An 11,238-nucleotide genomic window follows, 5' to 3' on the forward strand; every position below is an offset into this window, starting at 1 on the left:
TTAGAACCCAACAAGGGGGTTTAGAACAGCCTGGGTAATGGCCAAAGACATGACTGCAAGTATAAGATGAGGTCTACAGCTGTAGCAGCACAGCCCCAGTTATGTGGTGGTGATTTAGTCACCCTGTTGTGTCCAACTCTTGTGACCCCATGGACTACAGCCAGGCTCCTCTGCCCATGGGATTTCCAGGCAAGAATAGTGGAAAGGTTTGCCATTTCCTTCTCCAGGGGATCTTCCCAACCCAGGGATCGACCATGTCTCCCACTTTGCAGGTGGATTCTTTACCAACTGAGCTGCCCGGGAAGCCCAACCACAGTTACAGCAGGAAAAGAACCGACTTGGAACCTGGGGGCGGGGTGCAGTTCAGCAGCTCCTCTCACATAGACCACAAGGCTTGTGGCATCCCAAACAGAGAAAGCCAGGCACAGGACTGACAGGGCCCCAAGAGTCAGGTCTCACCACAGGGACAGTTCTAGCTTCAAGAAAGACACAGCAGCAGAGACTCGGCAGCTCTGTGGCTGAACTCAGAGCTGGATAAGACTGTGGAAGTCCTCAGTAACAAAGGCTGTAAACACCTATGATAGTGAGGCTTGCTGGTCTTCTCTGACACTATTCTTCCCCATGGAGGGAACTTACTCTGACAGAATCTCTGCTGGTGCCAAGTTGTCCTGAACTCTGTGTGCTCAGTAGCTCAGTCAGGTCCAACTTGGTGCAACCCCATGGACTATAGCCCACAGGGCTCCTCTGCCCATGGAATTTTCCAGTCAAAAATACTGGAGTGATTTGTCATTTTCTACTCCAGGGGATCTTCCCAAACAGGGATTGAACCTGCATCTCTTGCATCTGCTGCATTGGCAGGTGGGTTCTTTATACCACTGAGCCACCTGAAAGTGAAAGTAGCTCAGTCATATCCAGCTGTTTGCGACCCCATGTACTATGCAGTCCATGAAATTCTCCAGGCTAGAAAGCCTTATTCTGGCCGTTCCCTTCTCCAGGGAACTTCCCAACTCAGAGATTGAACCCAGGTCTCTCACACTGCAGGTGGATTCTTTACTGAGCCACCTAGGAAGTCCCAATACTACCCTTGATCTTAGCCAGAAGACCCAGAATCTCTGAACTGGAGGATGGGGTAATGCAGGTAAAATCAGCCCCATGTTTTCTATATGACCATTCTCAGATTTCAATCGTGCCAGGTTTCTGTTGCTTTTTCATTATAGTCCAGAGCTTTCCCAACATATTGTTCACTGTTGGACACGACTGAATGACTTCACTTCACTATTTATAGTTTTCACTATTTCTCTGTGGGAAATACAAGTGTTGAAACCTTCAAACTGTCTATCTTGCTGTGTGCGTGCATGCTTCACTCATGTTTGACTCTTTGCAACCCTACGGACAGTAACCCATCTATCTTATTGATGTCACCTTAACTCTTTAACTCTGCTTGAAGGAGAATGCAGACATTCACTTGCTACAGTTTTAAGGCTAGTCTTGTCTCTTACATAACATAGTGGATTTGCATGTGTAAACTCATCGACTTTTAGATCAATGACAGTGCTGACAATACTGAACACACTGTATAATCTAGAAGTGTTTTACCCTTTGCCCTTTCACTTGCTTTCCACTGCTGTTGACAATTAATATAATGTACTTATTTGAGTTGCATTATATTATAAATATATAAACTCCCATATTATAAATCAGGAATTATAATTTAACTTCCTGATTGATTTCTCCTTTTATATATGCATGAGCACTGGTGAAGGGATGCAGTAATTTTGCAGGAGCAAAATGTCTATGAAGTGGCTCTCATTTCTGGTACTGCAACAGATGACTTGCTACTTTAGCTCTACAAGTTATGGAAAGGTGCTGGTGTGGCCAATGGAATACAGTCATTGAATGAATATGAAAACAGTTCTGGACGAACTTGTCAGGAGGGGTCAGGAGGTGACTGTTCTGACACCTCCAACTTCCATTCTTGTTGATCCCAATGAATCACCTCCTATTAAATACGAGACTTTTCCTTTGGCAAGAGGAGACTGGCAGGTTGCATTCTATGGAGTCCCAAAGATTCAGACATGACTGAGGAACTAAGCACAGCACACAGCACATTGTAAGAATTTTATCAAGCATGTGGCCAGCACATAGACATATCTGGCAAAAGATTTGTTTTGGACACATTTTTCATTAGTAAGAAGTTTATACTGGGAATTTTTTGATGTTTTTAAAGATCTCTGTAAAGATGTTGTTTCTAACAAGTGACTGATGACAAAACACAGGAATCAGGTTTGATGTTGTTCTTGCAGATGCCGTTGGATCCTGTGGTGAGCTGCTCACTGAGATACCTAAAGTACCTTTATTTGTACAATCCCTGCTTCTCATCTGGTGATTCAACTGAAAAGATTAATGGAAAACTTCCATTCTTACCATCTTATGTACCTGTTACGTTGTCTGAATTGAGTCATCATATGACATCCAGAGAGAGGGTCAAAAACGTATGTACTTTATTTTGATTTTTGGTTCCAAATGTTTAATGAGAACACATGGAGTAAGTTTTACAGTGAAATACTAGGTAAGTCATGTTTTTAGTTGGTAGCATGAAATCTTATTTTTTCTAGTTCGTTTGAAGGTGAATTCACATAAAGTCACAGGAATTTGTCTCCTCTAAGTAAAATGAGGAAATGAAAATATAAAATGATCCAGCAAGCTCATAAATATTATGGAAACTTTTATGGAATACTGGAAATAGAACCCTGTGTTCCGTTACTGGCATAGAACACTCCAGGAAGTCATAAGCCACAATTTGAAGGATTAAGACTTCTCCAAAAAATAATATATCTACCTTACTAAACTTTCTTTTTTAATTTAGAAAGCATCACTAGAAACCTCGTAAAATTTTTGATTAATGAAGACATGTATATTGAAGGGTTACACAGGTGTTTGTAGCAATAGTATCTAGGTAGCACTTAGAAACTGTTCCTACTTGTTTGTTCCTACTTGTTCCTACTTGTAGCTCAGTTTTCTTATTATATTACACTATATTATATATTATGGGCTCCCAAGGTGGTACTAGTGGTAAAGAACCTTAATGAAGGAGACTTAAGGGACATGGATTCAATCCTTAGGTCAGGAAGATCCCCTGGAGGAGGGCATGACAGGGTTCAGCAAACTCATAAATATTATGGAAAAAATTATGGAATATTGAAAGTAGAACCCTGTGTTCCATTACTAGTATAGAACATTCCAGGAAGCCATAAACCACAATTTGAAGGATTAAGACTTCTGTAAGCAATTATGTATCTGCCTTACTAAACTTCAGTATCTACCTTACTAATACTCCAATATTCTTGCCTAGAGAATCCCATGGACAGAGGAGTCTAGAGAACGACTAGTCCACAGGCTCACAGAGAGTCAGACATGACACAAGCGATTTAGCATGCATGCATGCGTATTGCATATTATACATGCACATACGTATTTGCTTTATCAAAAAACAGACACTTTGAAACATCTTTGGCCAAAACATTCCAAGCCTTTTCCCAAAACTTACCTAATATACGCATGTGAAAAGATAGTCATTTCATCAAAGATTTGTTTTTGTTTTTCCTTTCAGGAAGACCCACTACAACATTTGAGATAATGGGGAAAGCTGAAATATGACTCATCATGGCACCTATTGGAATTTAGAATTTCCTCTCTCAGTGCTACGAAATTTCGAATTTATTGGAGGCCTCCTCTGCAAACCTGCCAAATCACTGCCTTTCTGGATTTATTTCTCCACTGATCTCCAGTAGCATATTGGGCACCTACAAACCTGGAGAGTTCATCTTTCAGTGTCCTATCTTTTTGCCTTTTCATACTGTTCATGGGGTTCTTGAGGCAGGAATACTGAAGTGATTTGCCATTCCATTATCCAGTGGGCCACATTTTGTCAGACCTCTCCGCCACGATCCGTCTGTCTTGGGTGGTCCTACACAGTATGGCTCATAGTTTCATTGAATTAGACAAGTAATAAAGTATTACTTAGCTTTTAGAAGAAAATTCTGACACACCACACAACAGAGATGAATTTTACTCTAAATGAAATAAGCTAGTCCAGAAACACAAGTACTAGAGAAGACCAGAGTATCCAGCCTAGTCAAATTTGTAGAAACATAAAGCAGAGTGATGGCTGACAGAGGTTGAGGAAAGAGGAAAATGTAGTTTCTTAATGACATAGACTTCAATTTTTGCCAGATGAAAAAGTTCTGGTGATTGGTTTCACTATATGAATACACTTAACACTACTGAACCATACCTTTATGAATGATTAAGAAAGCTTTTGACTGTGTGGATCACAATAAACTGTGGAAAATTCTGAAAGATATGGGAATACCAGACCACCTGACCAGCCTCTTGAGAAATGTGTATGCAGGTCAGGAAGCAACACTTAGAACTGTACATGGAACAACAGACTGGTTCCAATAGGAAAAGGAGTATGTCAAAGCTGTATATTGTCACCCTGCTTATTTAACTTCTATGCAGAGTACATCATGAGAAATGCTGGGCTGGAAGAAGCACAAGCTGGAATCAAGATTGCCAGGAGAAATCTTAATAACCTCAGATTTACAAATGACACCACCCTTATGGCAGAAAGTGAGGAGGAACTAAAAAGCCTCTTGATGAAAGTGAAAGAGGAGAGTGAAAAAGTTGGCTTAAAGCTCAACATTCAGAAAATGAAGATCATGGCATCTGGCCCATCATTTCATGGCAAATAGATGGGGAAAGAGTGTCAGACTTTATTTTTCTGGGCTCCAAAGTCACTGCAGATGGTGACTGCAGCCATGAAATTAAAAGATGCTTACTCCTTGGAAGGAAAGTTATGACCAACCTAGATAGCATATTCAAAAGCAGAGACATTACTTTGCCAACAAAGGTCCATCTGGTCAAGGCTATGGTTTTTCCTGTGGTCATGTATGGATGTGAGAGTTGGACTGTGAAGAAGGCTGAGCACCGAAGAATTGATGCTTTTGAACTGTGGTGTTGGAGAAGACTCTTGAGAGTCCCTTGGACTGCAAGGAGGTCCAACCAGTCCATTCTGAAGGAGATCAGCCCTGGGATTTCTTTGGAAGGAATGATGCTAAAGCTGAAACTCCAGGACTTTGGCCACCTCATGTGAAGACTTGACTCATTGGAAAAGACTCTGATGGTGGGAGGGATTGGGGGCAGGAGGAGAAGGGGATGACAGAGGATGAGATGGCTGGATGGCATCACTGACTCGATGAACATGAGTCTGAGTGAACTCTGGGAGTTGATGATGGACAGGGAGGCCTGGCGTGCTGCTATTCATGGGGTCGCAAAGAGTCGGACATGACTGAGTGACTGAACTGAACTGAATTGAAGATGGCAATATCTTTTAAAAAGCTACTATTCTAATAATTGCATAATATATCCAACTTTCTCTCTTTAGGTGTTTGGACCAATCTTTTCAATATGTTAGCTATGGCTGTTGCTCCTTTGTGATGAAGTGTCTTGCTGATCTTGTTTGTGACGCCAGTTTTCTCTCCATTCATACAGCTCACAGTGTTCGCTGAACCCAGGGGAGGCAAGGCACAAGCTAAGAGCCTAGAAGGAGACTCAAGGAGCCATAGTAACTGCAGACAGGTTACTATGTCTCCTGACTGGCACAGCAGCCATAAAACAGCTTCTCTCCTGGCTTATGCAGCACCTGTAGCAGCAGCCATAACATAACCATAACCTAGCCATAACATTACCTCATGTAACAACCATGGGTCACGCCAATGTAGCCCCAGTGCAGCAGCAGCCAGGGCCTTCATGGTGAGGCTCCTACAGGTCTATTGCACAAAGAAGCCCATGACCAGTAAGTACCTCCTGATATGCATATGTAGTCCTACATCTGTTACAGATCTCATCTGTTACATAACCGTGCAAACTCATTGTTTACAGAACATGGGTGAGAGAGCATGAGAGCATGGGGCAAGAGGGCCTGACTGGAGTCATCTTATTAATTTCCTCACATGAAGCAAATTTTTTTTCCACAGGAAGTGAAAGAGTTTGCCCAGAGCCCTGGGGAAAAGGATATTGTGGTGTTTTCTTTGGAGTCAATGGTTATTAACAGAAGAAAGGGCCAATATGATAGCATCAGCTCTTGCCCAGATTCCACAAAAGCTACCTTTTTAGGTAATTTAATAGTGGAAAAATATTTAATGAGTCACTTAAATAATATAAAAGGTGTGATTACAGACAATTTCTGCAAGAAAGGTAAATTACTATGATAGTTCCAACTTTTCCCAGATATTTATAAAAACCAAAATATATATGACAAGTGCTACACTGGCGTGAAAATTCACCTGGAGCCAGGCATCCTAGAGCCAGACTTGAAGTCAAGTGGCCTTAGAAAGCATCACTATCAACAAAGTTAGTGGAGGTGATGGAACTCCAGTTGAGCTATTTCAAATCCTGAAAGATGATGCTGTGAAAGTGCTGCACTCAATATGCCAGCAAATTTGGAAAACTCAGCAGTGGCCACAGGACTGGAAAAGGTTAGTTTGCATTCCAATCCAAAAGAAAGGCAATGCCAAAAAATTCTCAAACTACCACACAATTGCACTCATCTCACACGCTAGTAAAGTAATGCTCAAAATTCTCGAATCCAGGCTTCGGCAAAATGTGAACTATGAACTTCCAGATGTTCAAGCTGGTTTTAGAAAAGGCAGAGGAACCAGAGATCAAATTGCCAAATCTGTAGATGACGGAAAAAGCAAGAGAGTTCCAGAAAAACATCTATTTCTGCTTTATTGACTATACCAAAGCCTTTGACTGTGTGGATCACAATAAACTGTGGAAAATTCTGAAAGAGATGGAAATACCAGACCACCTGACCTGCCTCTTGAGAAACCTGTATGCAGGTCAGGAAGCAACACTTAGAACTGTACATGGAACAACAGACTGGTTCCAAATAGGAAAAGGAGTACATCAAGGTTGTATGTTGTCACCCTGCTTATTTAACTTCTATACAGAGTACATCATGTGAAACCCTGGGCTGGATGAAGCAAAGCTGGAATCAGGATTGCTGGGAGAAATCTCAATAACCTCAGATATGCAGATGACACCACCCTTATGGCAGAAAGTGAGGAGGAACTAAAAAGCCTCTTGAAGAAGGTGGAAGAGGAGAGTGAAAAAGTTGGCTTAAAGCTCAACTTTCATAAAACGAAGATCATGGCATCTTGTCCCATCACTTCATGGGAAATAGATGGGGAAACAGTGGAAACAGCGTCAGGCTTTATTTTGGGAGGCTCCAAATTCACTGCAGATGGTGACTGCCTCCATGAAGTTAAAAGACGCTTACTCCTTGGAAAGAAAGTTATGACCAACATAGATAGCATATTAAAAAGCAGAGTCATTACTTTGCCAACAAAAGTCCATTTAGTCAAGGCTATGGTTTTTCCAGTGGTCATTTATGGATATGAGAGTTGGATTGTGAAGAAAGTTGAGTGCTGAAGAATTGATGCTTTTGAACTGTGGTGTTTTAGAGGACTCTTGAGAGTCCCTTGGTAGGCTACAGTCCATGGGGTCGCTAAGAGCCGGACACGACTAAGCGACTTCACTTTCACTTTTCATTTCATGCATTACAGAAGGAAATAGCAACCCATTCCAGTATTCTTGCCTGGAGAATCCCAGGGACAGAGGAGCCTGTTGGGCTGCCGTCTATGGGGTCGCACAGAGTCCGACATGACTGACGTGACTAAGCAGCAGCAGCAGCAGAGAGTCCCCTGGACTGCAAGGATATCCTACAAGTCCATCCTAAAGAAGACCAGTCCTGGGTGTTCACTGGAAGGACTGATGCTGAAGCTGAAACTCCAATATTTTGGCCACCTCATGCGAATGACTCATTGGAAAAGACCCTGATGCTTGGAGGGATTGGGGGCAGGAGGAGAAGGGGATGACAGAAGATGAGATGGCTGGATGGCATCACTGACTCGATGGACATGAGTTTGAGTAAACTCCAGGTGTCGGTAATGGACAGGGAGGACTGGCGTGCTGCGATTCATGGGGTTGCAAAGAGTTGGACAAGACTGAGTGACTGAACTGACTGACTGACGGTAGTTTAGAGTATCTTTTATTAACAATACTTTGGATTAACATTATCAAAATGGAAAATATCTAAGAGATCCAGTATGAATTTTGATATTATAATGGAATTGTGGGAAGGAAGATAAACCATCAAATTCTGCTTTGTCATTTGTTCCATTTCATTGAAAGACTCTTGAGGACACAGTAAACATACAAATATTCTGAAGAGTTAAATTTTAACAGTAAGTGCTGTAGCACAAAGGCATTGTGCAATAGTGATAAGAGTCTGGAAGGCATCATGCAGACTGTACTTGCCAGATAATCCTGGCCCCTTTCATTTCCCCTAAATTTTAAAGTAGCCCTATCACTGTGCTTTGCACGGTGCTATTCAGAGAAAGGATGGTCAGGGCTCCCCAAGAGACCTCCAGATCCCATCCAGGCACAGTGACTTAGAGACAGAGAAACATCAGCTTCCCTGGTGACTTGGTCCTGACAAAGTCTGAATCAGGAAGATCAAAGAGAAGACAGGGTCCTGCCCTTAAGTAAACTCTGTGCATGATAAGGTCTGGCCCTTGATGGACTCTGCTTCTAACCTGTCACATTGCTCCTCCTGATTAAGGAGGGAGAGGGACTGTAAGAAGGAATCAAGCATAAGGAAAGTGGCATGGAAAAGATTCAGCAGCCTCTTTCTCCATAAAATAGAGTGGTACCTTATTTTCTAATACATAAAATTCCCCTGGGGTCTTTGTATATTTTGAACTACTTTTATAATTTGTTTTCTGATATTGTAATCTTCTCCTAATGACCTATGCTGTTTCTTTGCTGGTAGAGTTACTTTACAGTCCCAGAGCAAATAGAGGTTAAACACTATAAATTATAACCCAGTGTATGAGAATTGATTGGGAATTCCAAAACCCATACCTTACTTTTGTACTGGGCATAGAAACTACAGATTGCCACTCTCACTCCTTTGTGGTTCATTGTTAGTGTGTTCATGGTCCGCTGGATCAATTTTATTACCACAAAGTTGGAACTTTTACAACAGCCTTACTGATACTTAGAAATTACAGGAAAAAAGTCTTCTTTTATAAATGTAAACATCATTTGTTTATGCCATCATGTGTGAATGGTCATGATTATATTCCATAGCTGATTGAATACAGTAATAAGTATGTAAAATGTAAGTATTCCTACTGATGTCAGAGCATTAGTAGTTATCGTTGCTTAAGATCACGCATCCTTTCTTCCTTACATGACATATGGAAGACATTTAATGTTATCTTTTATCTCTTGAATTCTAATGCTATAACTTTAAACTCATTGAATAAGGTATTTTTGTTACCCTAACAGGTTCTATGGAGACATGATGGCAAAAAGCCAGACACCTTAGGACCCAATGCTCGTCTGTATAACTGAATTCCCCCAGAATGACCTTCTTGGTAAATATTGGCAGACAAATCCTAAAAACATGATTAACAGCTGAGCAGAGTGATAGTACTTCAATAGGAAATAAACGTATCAAGTGTTTATTATTAAGACATTCAGAAAGAAAATTTTACTTCTGTGTTTTTACTCCCAACTCTAGAGGGGCGAAGGAAAACATATCATAGTTGGCACTGTATTATATACCTGGTCCTGTCCCTTATGCCCAAAATTAAAATATCCTCATTTTGCCTGTAATTGCTTCTAACTATGAATAGCTTAATGGGTTATTGTTCTACCTCTGAATGCTTTCCGGAGTATTCTAAATACTACTGATAAATAACTGCTCCTTATTTATTACCAGTAACTCTCCATTTTCTACAGAAATAAAATCCACATCATTTCCATGAATAGGTAGCATATTTCTTAATAAAATGAAGATTCTCTTTTCTTTGGTTCCACAGTCACTACCATTACCCTCTGTGTGATCTTGACACCATTCTTATCAGACTAAATGACCTCCTTAATCTTCTAGAGAATATATTTCTGAATGCTCCCTTTTATGCATATATGGTTTCTTCTACCCAGGGTGTTCTTTAAGTTGTTCATCTGCCAATCTTGAATTCACTTGTGAAGTCCAAGTGACAAAGCACTTCTTTCATGAAGTCTTCACTTATCTCTCCAGCAGACAGGAGTTTCTGGCTGTGTGGTCTGAAAGCAATTTAAATGCAGTTTCCTGTGTGTAACCATCTGTTATCTTAAAAACATTGCTTTTTACAGTGCCTTATAATGCCATTTCTCATTTTATTCTGAATTATAAGTGATAATTTTACTGAAAGTCACTCAACGCTAGGTCATCCAAAAACCAAAGGCTTTATAACTGATGGTGGAACCAGCGGCACGTACGAGGCCATCTGCCATGAGATCCCTATGGTGGGCTTTCCTATGTTTGCTGATCAACCTGATAACATTGCCTGATGGACCACGGCACACCAGGCTTCCCTGTCCTTCACCATCTCCCAGAGTTTGCTCAAACTCCATTGAGTTAGTGATGCTATCCAACCATCTCATCCTGTCGTCTCCTTATGCTTTAACTCCCCACTGTCATCAGTAGGCAGATCGTTCAGACAAAAAAATCAATATGGCAATAGTGATCATAAATTATACAATTGACCAGTCAAACTTAATTGATATCTTTAGTATTAACACATTACACTAAAAAAATCAGAACATACATCTTCAGTCTTTGCAAACTGCAAGATTTCTGCTGCTTTTTCATTTTAGTCCAGAACTTTCCCAAAGTACTTAACATGGGTTTGCACTTGGTCATTTATTGTTTTTGCTGTTTCTGTGCAGGACACAATGTTGTGACCTCATAACCCTCCACCTTGTTGATGTCACCTTATCTCTAATTCTGTGTCAAAGCGACTGCAGACTCAAGAGCCTCTCACTTGCTATTGTTTTACACTAGTTAGTCTTCTTTCTCACAGAATATAATTGATGTGTGTGTACAAGATGGGTGACAGCACTGGCAAATGAATACTAAACACACTGTATAATCTTGAAGTGTTCTGCACTTTGCCTTTTCACTTGATTTCCACATCTGCTGACTATTCATGCAATTTATTTTTTTAAGGAATAGGAGTTATACTTTAACTTCTGGTTGATGACTTCTGGATATAAGCCTGAGCAATAGCAAAAGTTTACAGTAATTAATTTTAAAGGACTGCATATGAGCAAGATGTC

The 11,238-nt window shown here is 40.8% G+C and overlaps 1 pseudogene; it reads left to right on the forward strand.

The window, feature by feature from the left end:
• The first annotated feature begins 254 nt into the window (after positions 1-254).
• LOC138983926 (UDP-glucuronosyltransferase 2B31-like) lies at positions 255-10,470 on the forward strand (annotated as a pseudogene).
• The last annotated feature ends 768 nt before the right edge of the window (positions 10,471-11,238 follow it).

The sequence above is a fragment of the Bos mutus genome, unplaced genomic scaffold (assembly GCF_027580195.1).
Source record: "Bos mutus isolate GX-2022 unplaced genomic scaffold, NWIPB_WYAK_1.1 CTG244, whole genome shotgun sequence".
Taxonomy (NCBI): domain Eukaryota; kingdom Metazoa; phylum Chordata; class Mammalia; order Artiodactyla; family Bovidae; genus Bos; species Bos mutus.